General features: G+C 53.1%; 1 protein-coding gene across 1 annotated transcript in view; it reads left to right on the forward strand.

The window, feature by feature from the left end:
- Window positions 1-894: 894 nt before the first annotated feature.
- The window catches only part of CEMIP (cell migration inducing hyaluronidase 1), a 111,354-nt gene continuing 90,786 nt past the window's right edge, over window positions 895-21,462 (forward strand). Inside the window, exons 1-4 of the mRNA XM_064158143.1 lie at window positions 895-945; window positions 1,069-1,204; window positions 1,285-2,164; window positions 2,262-7,746. The gene's annotated coding sequence lies outside the window, so the exon portion shown is untranslated. The remainder of the gene's footprint in view (window positions 946-1,068; window positions 1,205-1,284; window positions 2,165-2,261; window positions 7,747-21,462) is intronic.

The following is a 21,462-nucleotide window of genomic DNA, read 5'->3' on the forward strand; positions in this document are numbered from 1 at the left end:
CTGCTCCTCTCTGCTGTCTTGTGAGTAAGCAGCCGGGTGCTTGTCTCATGGCTGCTGTCATTTGCCATCTCTGGCAGGTGCCGCAGCAGGGTGATGCGCCGCTCTGGCAGGAGGGTAAGATGTGGCACAGCTGTGCTGCTGTCAGTAGCTGTCTGCTGTTTGCACTTTGAAAAGGCCAGAGAAAACTACTTGTTAGAGCTTTCAAAGCAGCATTTTCCAAGGATTTTGATCCTTTAAAAATGTCTGTAACTGTTAAAAATAAATCTCTGTTCACAGGGAGCCCTCTTACCTGTGTTTCTGCTGCTGCATTTCTCCTTCAGTGTTGTTGCTGTAACTTGTGGCAGCTCTGCTCTGAGTGCTGACCCTTCGGTGTTCAGTGCCCAAAGCTGGCTTCACACTGGGTGTTGCACACTTGTATGCGCTCTGTGCTTGTTCTAAAGGATGCTAAAGACAGAAGCAGAGAAGCAATGCACTTTCTGCCTCTGGTTGGTTGGTTAGCACTGAAACCTTGATTGTTCTCCTTTGGAGAATGTTTTCTTCCCTAGGTGTGTTCTTGTGCGTGTCAGTTGGTGATCCTGAAGTTCACTGAGTTGGTTTCCCTCTCTCCCTCTTCGTGAAATTCAGCAGGCGTTTTAGCTCAGGAAGTTCCTGTGCTGAAAAGGCAGCGTTTGTACTCGCATCGCTGGTTACGGGGAGGGTGGCTCTTTGATGGTGGGCACTCTGTTCCTGGCAGCGAGGTCAAGTACAGAAGCTGCCTGCTTAGTATTTATTGCTTTTGAAGTCTGGCAGTCGTTCTTGGATCAGGTGGGTGTGAATTTCAAAGCAGGAGGTTGTGTTTCAGCTGTGCAATATTTGGGTCTCATAACTGCTTTTTCTGAGCTGATTCGCTCTGCCCTGTGCGTCCGTGGCGCTTGCAGCTTTGCCTGGAGGCTGCTGAACCCAGAGGTGTGCAACTCTTCAACGTGGCGTGGGACGTGGCTCGCCTGTTTCCCTTCGGCACAGTCCAGAGCATCTCTGCTCCGGCCGTGCCACGGGGCAGCTTTCGACATAACCGGTCCTGGTGTCCAGGTCGGGGAAATCCCTCCCGCCGCAGCCAGGGCAGCCGCCTGGCCGCTTGGGCTCCGCGCCGAGGAACCTGGCTCGCAGCGGGTCCGAGCAGCCGGGGGAACGCCGCCTGCCATGCCGCTCCGCCGGGCGCCGCCAGGTAAGGAGAAGGCGGGTGCGGGCAGGGGGCAGCCGGGCGAGAGAAGCGCTGCGGAGCCAACCCCGCTGTTCGTGTTGCAGGTGCCCTCCCCCCAGGAGCTCCGCCGCCGCCCGGCTGCTGCTGGTGGGCGCCAGGCCCGGGGCGCAGGCGATGGGCGTCAGCGGTGGTGACACGGTGGCACACACGGTGACACGGTGGCCGTGTCCCGCCAGTGGCGGGCGCGGGGTGGGCAGCGCTGGCGGAGGGGAGGGCAGGGCGAGGCCGAGCCCAGGCTGCCGCAGCCTTGGCCCCTGGGATGTGTACAGCGAGGCTGGGGCCGAGGGTGCCGCTGCAGCTGTCCCGGGACAGCGGACGGAGCGTGGCTGGCGGGGCGCAGCCTTGCTTTCGTCCGCAGCACAGCCGGAGGCGGAACACGCCTCTGCTCCCCAGCGGGACTTGAGGACACAGATGGCATGGCTCGGCGGTGGCTTTGGCAGTGGCCGCATGCCATGGGCCCTTACTCTCTTTTCTCCTTTAGATCCCTGGGCTTTTTTTCCCCTTTGAAGACAGACGCTGATCTCCAGTTTTGTTTACTCTTGAGAACACAGCAGTTTGTTCTGCAAAGCTTGCAGACCCGCTTAGAGATCGACCCTGACTTGCTTTTCTAGCCGCTCTGCTACAGCGATGCCATTAGGTGCACTTAGGAACACTTGGGGTCTACTCCAGAGCCCTTTTCCTTTGGCTCAGCCTGGCACCAGTCAGACAGCGGCGGCATGTGCAGTAGTCCTGCAGAGACTATCTGCCACCCTAACATAGCTGTGCCGGGGAAGTAGCGGCTCCTCCATGCTCTCTCCCTGTGCCTCCTGAGGATCTGACACAGGCAGCTTGCTCCCCTCCACGTCAGCCCCTCAGGGGCGGAGCTGGTTGATCTGAGTCTCATGCAGCAGCCCTGGATTGCGCTGAAAGACAGCCACAGCCAAGGTGCAAAACGCTGCTTTCACCAGGGCGTTCCTGCGTTGCTTGCTGACATCTAGGAGTAACGTTTTGCAGTTTCTAAGTAATTATTGTTATATTTCAGGGGCGGATTGCAGCCACAAATGTGCATTTTGTTATGCGCGGTTCTGACACAGTAGCAGAAGGCTTCATACAGTAACAATGCATAAGGAGTCCCCCGGGCCGCAAGTCACAACTTCTTGAAGCTGATCATCTTGGATCAAATTTCAAAACATACCTGAGGCTTCTCAGGCAAGCTGGACTGGCCTCCACCTCTGAGCAACAGAAGAACATTCTTAAGAATCTTGTCCTCTGCTCAGAAATGAAAGGGAAGGCTGCAGGCACATTCCAGGGCTCCCCTGAGGTGACCTCCAGCCCCTAGCTAAAGCCTTAACCCTTTCCAGCGCTTTTGGCAAGATGCAGCTAAGTGCTGGGTTCCTTGCCCCTGTGTGACCTTTCCTGTGTCTTTGCAGCCCTGCTTATGAAGTCTCAGCTTACTTGTCTTTCATTTAGCTATTTTATTGATCATTTCTCAAAGTGGAAATGGAACCTTCAGGCTCAGCCCGGATGAAGCAGAGATAAGGTAAGGGCAGTACCTTAGAAGCAGATTGAAACCCCAGAGTCCTGTTTCTACCATACCGGTACCTTCTTGTCTGAGGGATGAAGCTACTGTGGCCATTGAGCAGCCACAGCTTAACCCTGTCACACCAGGCTGATGGCTTAAACCAGCAGGCAGAGACCAGGGAGATCACCTAGAAACCAAAACGGAGCCTTTCACTTAAACCCAGCTGATGTCCACTGGAAACCTGGAGGTTCTGCTGGGCCCTGGGGCAGGACCCAAAATGCAGATAGCCCAGCAGGAGTGTGAAGGTTTCTTTCCTTAGTCGTGCATGAAAAAGGCTTCTAAGAGTCTCCAGAGAGATTTGTTGGGTTTGTTAAGCTTTATCTGGAAAATGTACCTGGAACAGGACCCACCTCTGGCGGCTGGGGCTGTCCTTAGGCCTCTGTGTGCTCTGGAGTGTAGAAACAACAGAGAGCGTTCCTGGGCATTAGAGGCACTACCAATTCAACTGAAAACTTGCCAGCAGCCATTATTACACCACAGTACCTACCCCTGCTCCATGGCACCTCTCTTATTCTGGCCTGCTGAAGTGTTCAGCAAGTGCAGCAGCCTGCAGTGTATCCAAGCCACAGCAGAGCACTGATAGATGTGAGATACAAGTACCTTAAGGAAGCAAAGGCCCTGGGATCCTTTGCTGTTTATCTTCATGGCTTTTACTGTATTTGTCTGATTATTTCAGATCATAGCCTGAATCCCAACAGTTCTTTGTGGGACATGGGTTATGAAAGACTGCTGCACAGTAAGAAAACCCTTCCTGGGACCATGGGCTCTTATGAACCCTCCAGCCTGTTCAGGAGCAGGCTCTCTACTGAGTCACTGGGGGAAAAGTTTGCTAAGTCAGAACCTGGTCCAGAAGCCACAAGAAAAGCAGTTTTCCTCTGATGTGCTGCTTAAACTTTCCCCATAAATTTTAATGGATACTTTTGGACCTAGCTTGGCCTGGAATCTCCTCCAGTTTTAGAATTGTCATCAAGAAGTCAACCAGCCCAAAACTCAGTCCTCTCAGTCTGGCCCAGCACAAGGTGAAGCCATTCCTGCTGTGCAGGGTGCTGTGGCTCCTGGGGAGCAGGGCAGTCTTGTCTGGAGCACAGCAGTCCAAGGCCTTCTCTCTGCTCAAGGAGGAAACGTTTAAACCAAGAGAAACTCCATAAAAGCCCACCGTGGAACAAAGTGGTAGGTACACGAGGAGGAGATGCGGTCCAGGTATTTCAGATGTGTTCTGGTGCTGGCTGAGTGATAGGACAAGGTTTCCTATTGCTAGGGCTGCTGCAAGGGTGGGCAGTGCTGGGCACGATCCAGTATGCAGCAGCCCTGTGTTGTGCTGGGAGCTGTCACAGTGCACAGGCTGAGCAAGGGCCAGGTCTGAGCCCTAAGCAGGAGGCCTGTGGGGAGGCAGGCAGGAGGCAGCTGCTGTCTGTGGAAGAGAGGCTAGGTGAAGGCTGGCTTGCTGTGAGAGGGCAGCTGCCACAGATGGGCCATTGTCAGGAGGCTGTGTGGGAGTCGGGCACTAAAGCCATGTTGTGATAATGAGGTGCTCAGCTTGGTGAGGCTGCCAGGCCCATGGCAGCCCTGGGCACAACTGTGATGCCAGCATTAGCAGGGTGTTGCTCCCAGATGCCACCAAAATCATAGAGCCCTGGAATTATTTCCAGCTGGAAAAGCCCTTTAGGAGCATGGTGTGCAACCATCAGCTGCCAAGCCTGCTGCTAAACCGTGTCCCTTAGCACCACGACGATGAGGCTGTTAGACACCTCTAGCGGTGGGGATTCAGCCACCGCCCTGGGACCCTGCTCCCGTGTGAATAACCCTGACCCGCCAGTCGGGCAGCGCCTGTGCAAGGGCGCCACCTCTCGGCCAGTCGCGGCGCCGCAGGTGCCGGTTGGCCCCGCCGGTCGCTGCCCGCGGGTGTCGGGGCGCTCCGGGCAGCGAGGGGCAGGGGCAGCCGCTGCTGCGGGCACTGGTGCTGTGCCGCCAGCCCCCTGCGTGGGAATGGGGTTTTGCTCGGGGCATGTTGACTCTGCGTCTCCTTCCTTCCGTTGCGGGTAGGAGGGAAACAGGAAAGCCGCTCGGTGAGGGAGTGTGCCCGGGAAAGGCACCTGCGGATGAGGAGCCGTCCTCCGTGTGCCACATCATCAGTGGTCTGGGGCTCCAGTCACCCACCGCTGACTCATTTGGAGCAGATTTGGTTTTGTGCCTTGAAACGAAACCTCGCCGGGCGAGGGTGTTTGTTACTGAAGCCGAGGGCTGTGTGTGCAGGCAAAGCGTTAGGGGCATTGCGAAATGCTGAGACACCATCCGGGTGAGGTTGCCTCATACAAGGTAGCCCATTACAGCAAACGACCAGGGTTTGTGTGCGAGGAAGGCAAATGTCAGTTTATAACCAGCAATAACACTCGAAGGAGAGTTTGGGTTGGTTATTTTTGCGAGGAAGAGTTACACCAGCCCTGTGTTGCAGGCAGCAAGTGTTAGTCATGGTTTCCCACTTGCAGATGTAAGGAGGTTTGGGAATGTTCTTGTGCTGTGCTTGCATCCTGTAACTGAGTGCTGAGGTGTAAGCTTCAGGCTGGTGCTGCTGCGGAACGTGAATTGTCTCGGGAAATGGCATTTGGAGAAGAGTGGAGGGGAAGCAGTTTGGGTCCTGAGGACCAAGCTGCAGATAGCAGTAGGTGCTTTGGCACTTCCCTTGAGCAGAGGCAGGAACCTTTAGAAAAACAGAGATATATCCAACCTCATTTACTCTGGAATTTTCTTTCTCAGGCTACTGAAAGCTTAGTGTGAGGGTGAATGGCACTGAAATAATTCACTTGGAGATTCTTTCAGGAGAAGAATGGTACTGACACATTTCCATGGGTCCTGAGGCTACAGGGGCTCCCAAGCATTTAAACGGTGCTCACACCTTTTCAGGCCCCAGTAAAGTCTGTGTGAGCAAGAGTGACTCTGGCTTCAATGATGGTTGTGTGTGGCCTACACAAAGTCCACTCCTAAGTAAAGCCTCTGTTACTTTCCTGCATTAATTTAACTACTGCTGCCTTTATTTAGATTGGTCCATGAAGTCTTTTGCATGGAGTAAACATTTTAGATAGAAGTGCCTGGGATTTCAAGGGCCCTGGCAGGTGTAAAATAAAGGTTCGAGTCCTCTCTCAAATGTCACACTTCTAGAACCATTGAATTCAGAGAATTTACTATGTTTCTAGACAAATGCTCTGTTTGGTTTGTCTTGCCTGAAACCTCCACCAGCAGATAAATCTTTCTTCAAAAAATGTGAGCACAGCCTCCTATACCTCTGATAACAGCTCTGCTTTCCCATGACCTGCATTCATATATGTCATGCTCAGATAAGGAGGAGGCACAACGCTGACTAATGCTGCTTTTTTGGAAGGAAAATGACAAAAGCTATTTGAGACAGGAATAGAAGTGCCAGCACTAAATGATAGATGAACAGCCGGTAGCAAAGGTGGCAGCTCTAACGTTTCCCTGTATTTATGGAGCACTGAAATGACAAGTGTGATCCCGACTTGTTTCTCTAGGCTGGATGCTTATCTTTAGATTCAGCAACTCTCTGAGTCCTAGGACAGGGTGTAAGAGAGTGGATGGCTTTTGTTTAGCACAAGTGAGTGCTGCAGCCTCTCTGGAGGCTGGGGTGTGGGGCATGTTGTGTCCCTCACCAGCCTTCCTGCTTACAGTCTGTTCCCATATTTTGTCTGACAGCCCTTGCTCCTTATTAACATGACTATAGCTTCTTTGTGTGCTCTGTCAGCAGAAATCCTGCACCAGAATAAATTTCAGAGGTGTTAGATTGGAGTGGTTTGACCAGATGATGGCACACACATGTCTCTGAGACTGACAGCACCTATGGCTTTGCACCTATTTGGCTTCTGCTCTGGCCAGGGGCAGCAGCCAGCACTGTTGCCATCCCACGGCCCTCTCTGGACGTTGGGCTCTGGACTGGAGATGATGCATTATGTGCAGACTAGAATGGAGTGGGCAGTGGCCACAGTAAGGAGTTACCTGTCTGTATGTCACCTGGAAGCTCAGTTATTAGTGTAGCTTATGTGATATTCAGGTTCATGGAAAGCAAAGCCGTGTGTGATGGTCTTTCTGCAGGCAGTGCCATGTCCACTGAGACTGGAGCTCAGACAGGAGCCTGCAAATGCCAGGAATACAGTTCCAGACCATGCGGGTCAAAGCAGATAGGTTTATTTGAGACTGTCTTGTCAGAGCACCTCCTAAGGCTTTTCCACTTCAGGCTCTGATTACAGGTTGATTTGGCAGGTGACGGGAGGTGAAGTGGTAATTAACCTTTCTGCTCACCTGCTCTGCTGGCAGCTTTTGCAGCCACTCTCTTGCAGTATTCTCTGTAGATCTGCCAGATGCAAGACAGCACAGGGCCAAACATCCCTCGCTGGAGGAGCCAGCTGCTTCCTAAGAAGGTATGCCAAGCTCCGGTGACCACATGGGGTCTGGCATGCCGCAGTCCCCTGCCTTTCTTGGGGAGACAGCTGGCACCCCAGCCGCATGGGGCTTCTGAGTCGAGCCGGGTGCTATGCGGATCCGTACAGAGTCCGCTGGGCTCCGACTCGCCCCGCAGTCACGGACAGCGGGAGCCCAGCGGGGAGCTCACACTTCCATGGGGCTGGCAGCCGGGAAGGCTTCTGCGTGCGGGCAGCGGAGCTCCTCCCGGTCCCGGGCATCTGGGGCGCCGGTAGCAGATATACGTTCAGGCTGAGAGATCGTCCCCGGCTGGGAGGAGCTAGCAGCTCCGCTGCTGTAAACAGTGCGGGCAGCGCCAGCGGTTGGAAGATGGATATAAATAGGGAGGCGGAGGGGAGGCAGCCGGAGCGGAGGAGAGGGAGCTGCTTGCTCCTGCAGTCGGGGTGCCCAGCAGCTCGGGTCGGGAGCTCCCGAGAGGCAGCGTACAAAGTTTGCGCCTGAGCGCTGACGGGAATAGGTAAGCGAGCTTTGCAGCCGAACTTTGAAATCTGCGTGATCTGCCGCCGGAGTTTCCTCTTTGCCGGTTCGCTCTTCGTACCGTTGCTGTGGTTGCCTCGCCGTGTGCTGGGTTATGTGGAGCCGGGGAAGGGGGTTTCTGGTGTCGGTGTTGCTACATTAGGCGGCGTGGTTTAAAACAAAAAAACCAAAACAAAACAAAACAAAACAAAAAAAAAAAAAAAAGAAAGAAAGAAAGAAAGAAATGAAATTTAAAACCCGCGGACGCATCAAAAGTGAAATGTGCCTTGGCGCCGTCTCCGCGCACAGCTGCGGCCAAGGAGCCGGCGCGGCGCACGTGTTGCGGGCAGGGGCTGCCCCGCGGCTGCGAGCAGCAGGTAGCGGCTGTGGGAAGCCCCTCGGGGGCCGCGGCTCCTCCTGCCCTTCGCGCCAGAGCCGGATCCGAATTCGGACACGACGCCGCCGCGGAACGCGTCGGGGAGCAGCGGGCGGCGGCAGCGCATCAGGTCGGTACCGCGTCCCTCCGCGCCCGTCCGCGCCCGTCCGCGTCCCACCGCCGCTGCCGCTGCTGTCCGTGTCTTGCAGGGCCCTGCGCGAAGGCTTCCCTGCACCTCGCCCTGTGGCGACCTGATTCTGACACCCGCCGCGCCGTCGTGGTGGCCTGTGGGGCGGCCCTGTGCCTCTGCTCCGCCGCCTTCCACTTCCTCGTCATCCGCGACGGAGGTAAGCGGAGCTGCTCCCTCTCTCTTCGGGACCGCCGACTGCTCCCCGACCTCCCGGAGCCTGGCCCTGGGAGGAGGGCGGCCCGGCTGTGCTTTGCAGCGGGCGGCAGCTCCCAGCCCCACTCTTTCCCCTCGCTCTCAGGGAGGTTGGCGTTAGCCGAACAGCCCTCTCGGGCCGCCAGACACTCTCCGGGCCCGCTCCATCCGCGACGGCGAGAAGCTGCACGTCCGCTCGGAGCACCGTCCCTGCAGCTCGCGGGGCACCATCTCGCTGTATGGGCGAGCAGACGTTCGTGGACGTGGGTCGCGGTGGCGTCCTGGAGCTTCAGGGCCGACGACCTCGCTCCTGAACCCTCCTGGACAAAACCCGCCACGGCCCCTACTCCTCCGAGAAGCGGTGGGGCAGCCGCGGGCTCAACCTCCGCATCCTGGACGCCGGCGCGGCGCGGAAGCTGGCGGCGGCCCGCTTCGACACCCACCTGCGGCCCGGCCAGTGCCGCCGGCTGCGCACCTTCCTGGCCCAGCAGTCCGCCGGCGCCGCGGCAGCGGCCGCCGAGGGGGGATGGTGCCGCCCGCAGCCTTACACTGGAGACGCGGCAATGGCTGCGGGATCGCCCGGGCAGCCTCTCCATCGCCCGCCAGCGCTACAGGTGAGGTGCGGGGTCCGGGCCTGGGCCCGCGACTCCACCATGGACAGCTCCGCTCCGGGGCCGCCGCGGTGTCGCGCTCGCCCCTACGGAGGGGCGCGACTGGGGACACGGCAGGGTCCCCCCGGGTCGCGGGAGGCAGGGGTAGAAGTAAGACAGGAATGGCGCGTTGCGACCTGCCCGTCTGCCCAAGCTCTTTGTTGGTGGAGGGTTCGGGATCTCACTCGCTTTGCTCCTTCCCGGTCTCCTTCAGGCAGCCGGTGGGATCATCTTTCCACAGCAGAAGACAGACGGGAGCAGCACCGAAATGGAACAAGAGGGTTAGCTGTAGCCCAAAGAGATTTCCCCACCTACGATGGCACCTACTTTACTGTCACTGCTTTCAGTGGACGGTTGAAAGGTTTAAACTCTTCCCTGACCATTGCTTGTTTTCTGTTGCTTTGCTCTTTTTTTGGCTTATTTATTTTCCTGGCTACTGGGAATCTGAACAGTGTGGTGGCAGTACCATCCATACTCTTCTGCTCATCTGGATGGTGACCCAGCTAACAGCTGGCTCTCACAAAGTAGTGCTTTAAGCTGCCTGCACAGAGATGACACTGACATATTGCATGGCTGGGGCACTGCTATCAAAACCTAGACCAAAATGGAATCAGTGTGCTCTTCAGCTAATTGCATGACTCTGTCATGTGCAACCATAAAAATAATTGATTGCTTCGTTTTTCAGGGGTGCTTCATAATGGATTTAAAGTGGAAGTGTCCAAAGGAGTAATTCTTCACTTGGTGGGTGAGGTTGCAAGTTGGTTACCTGGTGACTGGATTGTCATTGTCAGTGAAGATTATTCTGTGCATCAGGCTAATGAGTTTGATCTCCTTCCTTGCCCTGAGTGTGAAAGTAATCAAGTGAAAACTGCTGGTATGAACATTTTTCTCTAGCTGCTCACTCGTGCTAAATATTGACATTCTCTTGTTTTTCACACCCTGCATTTACTTGTCTTTTCAGCTACTTTTTGATCCCATAAACTCATGAACACATGTGAGAACTGAAGGGTTCAATATTACATTGGAACTTAAAAGTTTGGCCAAGGGAAGAGCTGATCTCCTCTGGGATCAGGTACCAAGCACTGGGCATGTCCCCAGCCTTGGCTGTCTGCCTGAATGAGAGGTGTGCTCTTGCTTAGAGCAACATGATAACAGAGATGTTGTGTTCACCTGAATGAAAACGTTTCTGATTTCCACAGGCAAGCCACTTTATCTTCACATTGGAGAAGTCATCAATGGCACAGATAGGAGGGCAGAGGTTGGTCTTCCGACTAGAAACCTGCTTCCTGAAGGAGACATGGAAGACTCATGTCAGGGATGAAAGGAGTGCTGTGTTTTCTCCTTTGGTGCATCTGGAGGACACGTTAACGTGAGTAGTTTTAAATGTGCATGCCTGTAGGTGCTTTCAGATAGTTGCTTTCCTGGTTTGTAGACAAGGAATGTAATGCATGGAACTACAATTGCAGCAGGGGGAGAAATACACTTGTCTAGGCAGAAGGGAGGATTTTGATGGCCTGCTTTGCAAAACTAGGCTTGCAGGGAGTCTGTGCCAGTTCCTTTGCTGGTTATGCAAAGATGTTCCTTCCTCTGGGCCAGAAAGGGCTTCTTTGGCGGCCTCACTGTCAGCAGGGTCAGGCTGAACTCGCAGGTTCCCAAGGTGTAACTGCAGAAATTGTGCTTCCTGCAGAGCAAACCTGCTCCCTTCATGGTTCAGAGAAGAGGTGGCTCTTGGACCATCTTTCTTTGCCTCTTCTTGATTGTCCCCTGGCTTTTTTGGCGTGAATTTGCTGTTGCTTTGTGTGAACCTGCTCCTCTACCAGCTGGTGGAAACTGAGGAGCTGTGCAGGTCTGGCCTAAAACCACTTGACAGAGATAAAGCTGGATGGGAAATGCCACCCCTTTCTGCATCTGGCAGGAGTATCTTGCCCATAGCCATGTCACACACGGCTGTTGCTCAGTCCTGCCCATGCTGGTTGGCAGCTGTTCCCGGACAGCTCCTGGCTCTCAGGTGCACAGCCGCTGGCACTGCTCTGCAGGTGCTGAGCCGCTGTGAGTCAGAGCAGGGAGCTGACACCTCCTGGGATCGGGCCCTGTTTCAGTCTGCAAACACATTGCCTAATTAGAAGCGGGGGGTGGGGGGTGTGGCAGTGTTTTTCCTCTTGCCTGTGTTTGTATTGTAATGCCTTGCTTGGATCTGCATTTGTCTCAAAAGAGCCTAAGGAATCTTAGCTCTGCTCACATGTCAGGAGTGGAATTAACAAACATAGGGTGGTAAATGCCGGGCAGTTACCCTGAGCATTTTCACCTGGCTGAGGATGTGGGTGGGAGAGGAGGATATGAACGAACTCCCAGCATACCTTGACATGTCCTCCCCTGCTTCTCTAGGTGTGTTGCCACACGTGGAACTCATGGGCTCCTCACAGGAAACGTTTTGTTAGTACCAAGTCCATGTCTTTGCTTAGGCACTGCTGAAGAGCAGGAGCCATTTGTGATGCAAAGGGAGATCAGAATATTGAAATGAGGCATCTTTTCCCCAAGAATACCCTGATGTGTCCATTTGACTAGGGTTCAGATTAGGACTGTCATTCTGCTAGTGCAGCACTCTGAAATGAGTGTCAAGTTCTTCGTGTTGCCTAATTAATATTATTAAAGGTGTAATCAGATACAGTGAAATCTCTGCCATGGCTGTTCTGAAGGGTTTGTGACAGTAGAAACTTTCATTTAAACCTCAAGCAGTGGAATTTGACACAACAGACCCTTACTTTGCAGAGGAGATAGAAAAGACAGGGTTGTTCAAGCTGGAGCAGTGTCTAATGTATCCAAAAATACTCACGTGACAAAGGGAATGAAATATGAGACACTCATACCCAAACAGACACTTCAGTGCCAGAAAAACCCTCAGGAATTTGGCTTTTGGCTAGATTCCTGCAAAGGCATTGTGGAGAGCAATGCCAAGCACAAATCCAGGCTGGGCAGTGAGTGGCTGGAGAGCAGACCTGAGGAGAGGGACTTGGGGTGCTGCTGGACCAGAAGCTCATCATGAGCCAGCAGTGTGTACCTGCAGCCCAGAAAGCCAACCAGAGCCTGGGCTGCATCAGGAGAAGTGTGGCCATCAGGGCCAGGGAGGGGTTTCTCCCCTCTGCACTGCTCTGATGAGACCCCACCTGGAGTACTGCATCCAGCTCTGGAGACTCCAATACAAGAAAGATGTGGAGTATGTCCAGAGCAGGGCCAGGAGGATGTTCAGAGGCTGCAGCAGCTTTGCTGTGAGCAGAGACTGAAAGAGTTGGGGCTGTGCAGGCTGGAGCAGAGGAGGCTCCCAGGTGACCTTCTTGTGGCCTTCCAGGACCTGAAGGGGGCCTACAAATAAGCTGGGGAGGGACTTTTTAGGCTCTGAGGGAGTGACAGGACTGGGGGGAATGGAGCAAAGCTGGAGGTGGGTAGGTTCAGGCTGGAGGTGAGCAGGAAGTTGTTGAGCATGAAAGTGGTGAGAGCCTGGAATGGGTTGCCCAGGGAAGTGGTTGAGACCCTGTCCCTGCAGGTGTTTAAGGCCAGACAGGATGAGGCTCTGGCCAGTCTGCTCTAGGGTAGGGTGTCCCTGGGCATGGCAGGGGGGCTGGAACTGGCTGATCCTTGTGGTCCCTTCCAACCTTGATCATAAGAGTAGCTTAGTGAAAAAAAAACACCACAGCTTTGGTGTCTGTTGACACTTCCTCATTCGACTGACAGTGCTCAGGCAGAGACACTCCCTGAGCTGTCCATGAGCTCCGAGGTTTTTCCTGGCCCTGGACATACAGCTGTGTATGCACTCTGGCAGAACTATGGTCTGAAAGGGTCCCCACAAAGGGATGTGCTTGTGAGAACGTGGTGCTGGACTCGGGCACTGGGGAACACTTTTCAGATGTGAGGTCATCCAGGGTTGATGCACAGGTGAGATGCAGCAGTTGTGAAAGCAGGAAGGGAAGTGTCAGATCCAGTCCTACCACCTATGAATCCATGAGGCAGTGAGCAGCTCTGTAGCAGAGCTTAAGTACGCGATTCTGTGGCGGAACGGTGTGGGCTCAGTATGGCAAGACAGAGACTTGCTTTGGAATGAAGTGATCAGCAACTGGAGAGAAGAGCCTGCCTCTGAGAGCAAGGCAGCTGAACCGTGTGCTTGGGCAGCTGTTTGAGCGCCAGATGATGAAACCTCAGCCCTTGAGGCAGGGGAAACTAGACAGCAGGGTTCTCCTCCTCCTGTCCTGACAGATTAGAAGATGTAGTTTTAGAAGTACCTTGCCAGAGTGCTGTGGGTTGTGCTGTGCTGTGCAGGGCTGGCAGTGCTGTCTGGAGGCCCTTCTCCCGTGTGCCAGGCATTGCTGCTCCGCGAGCGGGCAGCAGCAGCGCACTCGGCTTGGGTTACCCAGCACAGCCGGGATGCAGGCTGCCACATGCCTCTGCTGCCCTGGCACACAACGGGTACACACAGACTGCTGTAGTCTCTCCTGCCTGGTGCTGCAGTGGGTGATGGTCACTTACATTGTGTTGCTGAACTATATGTAATGTAGTGTTTAGGGGCATTTTAATCAGCTGGTGTTGGACACTCCAGCGGGGCTGCAGCTTCTGTTGTGCACTGTGTGTCATGCTGGCACACTTAGTGAGACATTGCTGCCATTGTGCCACAGCTGGGCTACTTTCCAAGCCCATCTCTTCTGTCTGTGCCATGCCAGAACTGATCAGTTACTGGGACTTTCACTTAATGGCACACACCCTCCTCACCTTCCAGTGCCAGCAAAGTGGTCCTTAGGGTGGGCTGTGTCCGCTCAGGAGCGCGGTCACTGAGTTCCCAGTCTGTAAGCTTTCAGGGCTGCTGTGCCATTCCCAGGCTGTGATTAGGCACAGGAACTAAAGCTCTCAGCTGGGTTCAAATTGAAGGCTGGTTTTTGGTACATCTGTCTGCAGCACAGGTTAGCTAAACCAGCTCAGTTCAGATGCACTGAAGTTCACAGCTGAAATGCTGTCCAGGGCAAACGTTTGTTGTTGCAGTGTGTATCCAAAGATAGCCTTCCAAGGCCTCCTTGGCGCAGCTTGTGCCCATCATTTGGAAGGGTAGAAGTGGCCAGACTTACTGTTCTTAGCAGAGTGGCAGGGACATTGCACTTTTATCTAATCCTCTTCCTGTCTGGATTTCCAGGGCTCAGCTGGTAGGGACATGTTCAGTGTGGCTGCCTGTGGGTTCTCTGTTACCCTCCTTGTAGCCCATTGTGAGCTACTGTGGCTGTGTGCAGGGTCTTGGGGGGTTTCCAAATCTGTATCAGTCAGGAGCTGGGTACCTGGTTGTGTTGTGTCTTGGTTTTGTGTACCTCTTGAACACCTCATTAGGGCAGAACCAAGAGCAGTAGATGGCAAGCCTGAGAAGTGACTGCCAGGAAAACAATGAAATCCAGTAGAGATATACCGACGGGGACTGTGTTGGTTTTGACTCCAGATGCTATGTACAGTTGCAGCCTATTAAGGGGAAATTACAGGATATGAATCTGAAATGGATTTAGTTCAAGCACCCCTCTGGATACAGAAATAACCAAGAAGGTTAATATTGGTTAATCTTGCAGTCTTACACACACATAACTCTGACGTCAGCAGGAATTTTGTGTGCCTGAAGAGTGAATAAATATGCTGACAGGGATCACTTGGGCACGCAGTTAAGGTCTCAGTAAGATTTAGTAACAAATAGCTGGCATTTTAACCATCCTATTTTCATTTAAAAGAAGGATTTCTTACTTTATCTTCATAAGACTTTACATCAAAGCAGGCTTGTGCTAAGTCCTCTTGGTCAAATTAGGTTTTAATGCAATACCTCTCTGCATGTCAATTAATATTAACTAGACTGAAACAGTCAAACACCAGCTCTGCCCAAGCTGATCACTCCAGGAGTGAAGTGGCCCTGCACCTTCTGAGAGTGGAGGGGAAAGGACAGAAGTCTTCTTAGAGAAAGTTACTCCAGGTGGTGCATTCTGAAGAACTCCTTCTTTTATTTGGGCAGGGTTGCAGTCGCGACAGTGTCTGGGTGAAGCACCTGTCTTCCTGGTCTATGTTGTGGCACACATGTAGCTCAGCTCAGGTGTTGATTCCGTGGCACTCAGTCAAACACTCTCTCAGAGCCCAGGGCAGCTTTAAACCCAGTATTCTGCAATTTTGCTTTAATTATGCATGTGATCTTCCACAGAGTGATTTTAATAGCAGCTCACTGTGTAAGAGGATCAGCCCACAGTTATGCAAGCTGCATGCAGTTGGAGCTAGCTTCAGGACTGGTGGCTGTGCAGGCACTACTGGCTGTGCAGAGGGATGGCACAACCCCTCCTTGAGTATTTTGGGAGTGTATTGATAAGCAAAGCACGTTGGTTGTAGATCCTGTGCTGTTGCCATTGCCATCCCCTGCCTGTACACCTCTTTCCAGGTCAAACACACCGTTGCCTATGATACCCTGGGGGCACTGCTCCTTCCTGAAGGCTGGCATGGAGCAGCACACACATTCCAACACAGCCTGGGGCTCCTGACCAGGCTGGGCATGCTGCTGCCCTCAGACTGCAGCCGAGCCCTGTGCTCACTGATGTGAGCTCACGGCTCACATCCATGGCAGCAGATCCCCATGCCCAGCACAGGCTGCATGTGAGTGCTCCAGCAGCTGTGGGCAGGCTTTGCACTTGGGGTGTGCCTCATAGGTGGGTCTCAGAGAGTGCTGGGGCGAGTCTTTCCAGCGGGGCCATGTGCTGGCAAATGGCAGTTTGCAGCTTTTCCTGCTGTCTCACGTTTGAAAATGCTTTAGTTTCTTGGCCATGTTTTGCTTGTGGAGGTGTCAGTTAACACCTGCCTGAATCTCAGCAAGGAAACTTTGCTGCTGGTAATTCGTGTTGCAGTTTCTTCAGAATTATAAATACATTAGACTGGATCTTAGGAAGAAGCTCTTCAGTAGGAGGGTGGTGAGACTTTGGATGCCTCCTTCCTGGGGGTGTTCAAAGCCAGGTTAGATGAGGCCTCGAGCAGCTGAGTCTAGCTGAGAGGTGTCCTTGCCCATGGTGGGGAGGTTGGAGGAGATGAGCTCTGAGGTCCCTTCCAACCTGAGCCAGACTATGTTAGAGTATTTTGCTTGTTCCTACACCCCTTTTCACTCTCTTTAAGAAGGCTGTTGAAGGCTTCATGAAATCTGCCTGGTAAATGCAGATTGTTTCAGCCCTGGTACTTACTTGTAGCCACTTTAGTCTAAAGGCAGTTTTCCCCAGGGCTAATTTGAGGCTGGAGCATCTCGGGCACATCGGGCAATAGTATGTGAGGGCAGGAATACCCAGAGGGGATCAGGAGATTTAGTGAGAGCATCACTTAGCAATAAACAGTCTCCTGACACAGTTCACCCAAGTTAGCTTCTGTTCTGGAGAATAATGAGCTGTATAACACAGGCACCTGGGACCTAGGTAGTGCTCTGGTTAGTGTTTGCAAGCAAGAACATAGTTTAGCCAGATAAGTATCTGTTTTCATGCTGTCTGGAAAAGGATGCAGTGGTCAAACTCTGCTAATTTTAACTTGTGTAAATAATCCAACCAGTCTAATTACAATTGCTGTTGCTGAGATGCTGTGGTTGCTGGTGTGGTTAGTACAGATTTGTTTTCAGCAGTTCTGGTAATCCAAAGGAGTGTGGAATCTTGGCTGTGTAACAGTTAAGGTGGAGAAAAACTGAGTAAGACTTTCTGCTCGGCATGATCAAATTCATTGGTACTGCCATGAGGGAGGGTCTGCAGTGGCTTTACAGCTGGTCTTTATTACTGCAAAAGATGTTACCAAATTGGTGTGGTTTAACTCAGCAGGCAGCTAAACACCACACAAAGACAGTTTAAGAGAGCCAAAAACCAGAAGGGAAAATAATACAATGATAAAAGAATTAGAATGTATAAAACAAGTGATGCATAGAATTAGAGTGTATAAAAGAAGTGATGCACAAAGCAGTTGCTTCCCACCCACTGATAATGCCCAGCCAGCTCCCAAGCAGTGGCCTTGACCAGTTCAGGTGGTGAACATCACATCATATGGCATGGTAAATGCCTTTGGTCATTGGGGCCAGCTGTCCTGGCTGTGTCTCCTGCCAGCCTCTTGTGCCCTTCAGCCTGCTTGCCAGCGGGGTGGGGCAAGAAGCTGAAATCCTTGACTCGGTGCAGACTCTGGTTAGCAACAACCATAAGGTCAGTGACTTGTCGACGTCCTGCTCATCCTCAGCCCAAACCCCAGCACTGCACCAGCTACCAGGAAAAGCATTAAACTGCCCCAGCCAAAACCAGCACATGATGAAGTAAGACAGCAGATTAGAGCATTTTCATAGCCTTGTCTGGCTTGTCTGTGCCACTGCTGATCTTCCTCTCAGGGGAAAGTCCTGATGTGAGCCAACTGCAGGATAACAGCTCCTTCACCTGCTGCTTCATGAGCCCTTGGCCTCTTGCAAGGACATTTGCTTTGTTTTTCACGGAGAACCTGCATAAATCTGGAGAGAAGCCCCTGCCTCCTGCCATTGCCCTTGACATTCTGAAAGCCAAACCAGTTCACTTTTCAAACACCTTCTAAAGCTGCTTAACTTTTTTTTTTCTTTTTAAAGACCTTGGATTTCCTTAAGCTGCAGAGCATGGGTTTTGTGTTAACAGTCTCATATAATTCACAATAGGTTCAGCATGTGGCTCCACCAGTGCCTGTGGCTGCTGCTTTCCTGTCCTTAAAGAGCGTCATTAAAAGGCTGTGTGGAGTTTTAGGGTCGATAGGAGAGCGGTGGCTGAAACCCAGCGTGGGGCTATGAAAATTCATCCCTTCCTGTTTGGGAACTGCTCAGGGTCAGTTTGGTTTTGGTTTTTTCAGGGCTGTCAGCACGTTCTGGACTGCAAACCCGAACAACAACTTACTAGAGAACGCAGCAGCTGGTGCTCAGGCGAAAGCAGTTGCGGGCAGGAGCTGCGCTGTGCCCCTGGTTCCGTCCCGTCCCCTGCGGCGGGTGCCGCCCGGCGAGGGCAGCGAGCCCTTGGCAAGGCGCTGCGCAGCTCAGGTGTGTGCTCGGCAGCAGTTTTGCCCACAGCGTTCGTGCCGCGGCTGTCAATGCCGTGCGAGGCCTCTTAGCAAATGCTGGGCTTTATTAGTAGTTGAGAGTTAAATGAGCAATAAAAAATACACTTGTATATATAAATATACTCTCTTAGCTTGGGTGCTCACCCAGGTGTGGTTTGTGTCCGTATGTCTGTGTAGCGAGAGCTCTGAATTTCAGGCAGATTTCTAAACCCCACATGTGTGCCCTGGGGACCACTGTGCATGACAAAGGGTGACCTGAGGGGTGTGAGGGCTGGGATGTCTCCCCTGGGACTCACAGGCTGGGCAGGCTCAGGTTAGAAATTTGGCCAGCATGGTGGGCGAGCCAAAGTCCCCAGGGTACCCTGTGCCAGTAGTTTGTAGTGCCCTGTTTCTTGGACCTGCCTTTGTCTTTCAGGATGCTGGATTTGGTACCTCTTCCCCGGGCTCCCGCTGGACAGTCTGAGGGGCAGTACCCGGAGGGACAGGCTGAGCACACCCCTCTGGCAGCGTTTTACCACGGCAGAGTCCACTCCAGTGTCAAGGCCCGTGGATGGGTTTCCTCTCCACGCAGCTGCAGGGCACAGGGCTGACTGCCCTGGAATCGTGCTCCTGAGCACCTTACAGTTTGAGCGAGGTCTTTTGACACTGCACCAACGCACAATCAGCGCTGGGCAGTGACGATCCTGCTAATGGCCAGAGGGAGCTGAGAAGAATGGGTGTCCCACTTCAGGCACTTCAGCTGTGATAGGCAGGTGGTGCCCACACCAGAGGCACACCCTGCTGAGAGGTTTACGGAATGGCCATCAGAACACGCCATCAGAACACTGAGCACTGCTGTTGGCCGCACAGGTGCAAGGCGGTAAGGGGGTGAACAGAAGTCGTTTGTGCCAGGACCTGCTCATCACCTTTGAAAAATGAGACCAAAACTTCAAGGGTAGTCCCAAGGAAAACAGCCCCAGATACAGTGTGGACATGCAGATGGAGCCTGTAAACTACAAAAAGTATGCCTGCCTTTTCTCAGGACTCCAGATTGAAATCAGTGCTGTTCCCTGCTCTTTGCATGCTTTACATCGAGGGCTGTGCCAGCTGCTGCTCTAGCTCAAAGCCCTGAAGCCGGCTGCAGCAGCTGTGTTCTCTGCTGCCTGCCGGGGACTCTGCACCCTTTATTCAGAGCCTTACTGCTTACCAAGGCTGTTTTTCCAAGAAGTTCTCAAGAGTTCAGCACAGCCTCTTAATGCTTTCTGCGAGGGAGAGAGAGAGTGGGAGTCAAGTGCATTGCTTTGGGTCAGAAGGCAGCCCGAGATGCTGATGCATAACATATGGCAGAGCAGGCTCCGTCCTGGCTTCATCGTGCTACATCCTGTGCTGATGTCATGCCGAGCAGCGCCAAGTGACACTGAAATGGAAGAGGAAGCCCAGGCGCTGGCGCCCACTGTGCCTGCAGGCGCTGGCTGCCCACGCTCGTTGATAAAAGGCTGGGATCCCTGATCTCCGGGGAGGGATCTGTTGACATAATCGGAGCTGCGTGCATTTCCAGGCTGGTTGGTCTGTTGGGAAAGGAGTAAAGACCAGAGCCAGTGCTGAAGATCCCACAGAGATTCTGACTGTGGATAGTGCCAGGTAAGCACATGCTATATGGCTAAGTATTTTGGATCTGAAAACATTTACAGCTGCCTGTAAGAGACTGCTGAGTCTGGTCTAGGATTAGCCACGAAAATGAAGTGGCCTCAAAACTTTTTGTCAGTGGCTTTCAAATCTCCAAGCTGGCTTTCACAGAGTGGCAGCAGGTAAATTAAGGCCATTTTCTGGCTTGCTGCAGCCCTGTGAGTGCGTGAGGAGGCTGCAGGAGAAGTCATCCACTGCTCCTGGTCAGCCTTGGTTTTCTAACTCTTCCATTGTACCCTGTTGATGCCACACATGGAGCTCCCATACAGAAGGCAAGTGTGACTGTGTCTGTCTGTGAGACTGCCCTGCCAAGGCCATCTCCCATAGTACATCAGCTGGAAGAAGTAGGAGGTGAGGTTAGTCTGAGGAAAAGCAGTGGTGATTTTTTTTCCAGCACAGCACAAATCTGCCCTTACCAAGCAGTGTGTCCTGCAGGCGATGGAGAAGCAGCCAGTTCCAAGGGCAGAGCTCCTGTTCTCGTGTGCCAGTTTCTCTTGCAGCAGAGACAGAAGTTTGCTGGGCTCTGGTCTGCACATGTAAGGGGGCAGCTCCAGTTACTGTCTTGTCTTTGCTGAATGAGCTTCTTCAAAGCCTCAACCCAGGGATTCTCAATGGACCTTGCAAGGACAGCTACAAAAGGACCTAAGCAGCTTGGCAAAAACGTTTCCTATGCCTCTGAATCACCCAGAGTCCAGTTCAGGAGGAGCTGTGGGTCCACTGAGAGATCTCCTCTTGATTTCACTGTGGCCAGAATTTGACCCTTATGAATGTTTCTGGCTTTCTGCTTTGTACCAAAGCACAGAGAGACAATGAAGCTAATAGCCCGACTGACCCAGGGCACATCACCCCTTTAGGCCCGACATGCTGATACTTGGAGGCCAAATGAGGTCTGCCAGGCATGACCTCCACTGTCTGAGGTTGGCTCCTCTGTCTCCTGTGTGGCACTAACTAAGCTCCTTGCTTCAGGTTTTGCCCTGTCCAGGATGCTGACTCTGAGAAGCCATGAGTACCTGCCGTGATTGAGTGACCTGTTGCCTTCAGAAGCCATGACTGGGGGCCTGGGCCAGAGCTGGTGACATTATCTGCTGCAGCTCAGGGTAGGCTGCTGCTGTTCCCTGTTCATCACTCCCTTGGTTGCAGGCAGGATGTCTACAGGCTGCGTTCCCTGCATGCATTCCTCGTCCTTCACACTGCTCTATTTCTTCTGTCCCAGGATTGCAGAGGGTAGAATTGGACCCACTCTGGCAAGGTAAATTCTGAAAATGGACCTTCTGCCCATTCTCCCCAGGGTAACAGGCTCAGAAATGGATGCTGAGATACTCCCCTGAGAGTTGCTGTAAGACATGAGAAAACCTCACACTTCCTCCCAGATCACATCAAGTCTTCCCTACACAGCTATGAACACAAGAGGCAATTTAGCCTTTCCTCCTCCTGGTCTCAAGTGTGTCTGGGGAAGGCCTCATAGCCACTGCATATTTCCTTTGGGACAGTAGGTCCTGTACCAGGAGACTAAACATCTGGCTCTGCCTTTCCAGAGACCTTTCTTCTGCTCTGGCCCAGCGGGGCTGC

Source organism: Pogoniulus pusillus, chromosome 17 (genome assembly GCF_015220805.1).
Source record: "Pogoniulus pusillus isolate bPogPus1 chromosome 17, bPogPus1.pri, whole genome shotgun sequence".
NCBI classification, from domain to species: domain Eukaryota; kingdom Metazoa; phylum Chordata; class Aves; order Piciformes; family Lybiidae; genus Pogoniulus; species Pogoniulus pusillus.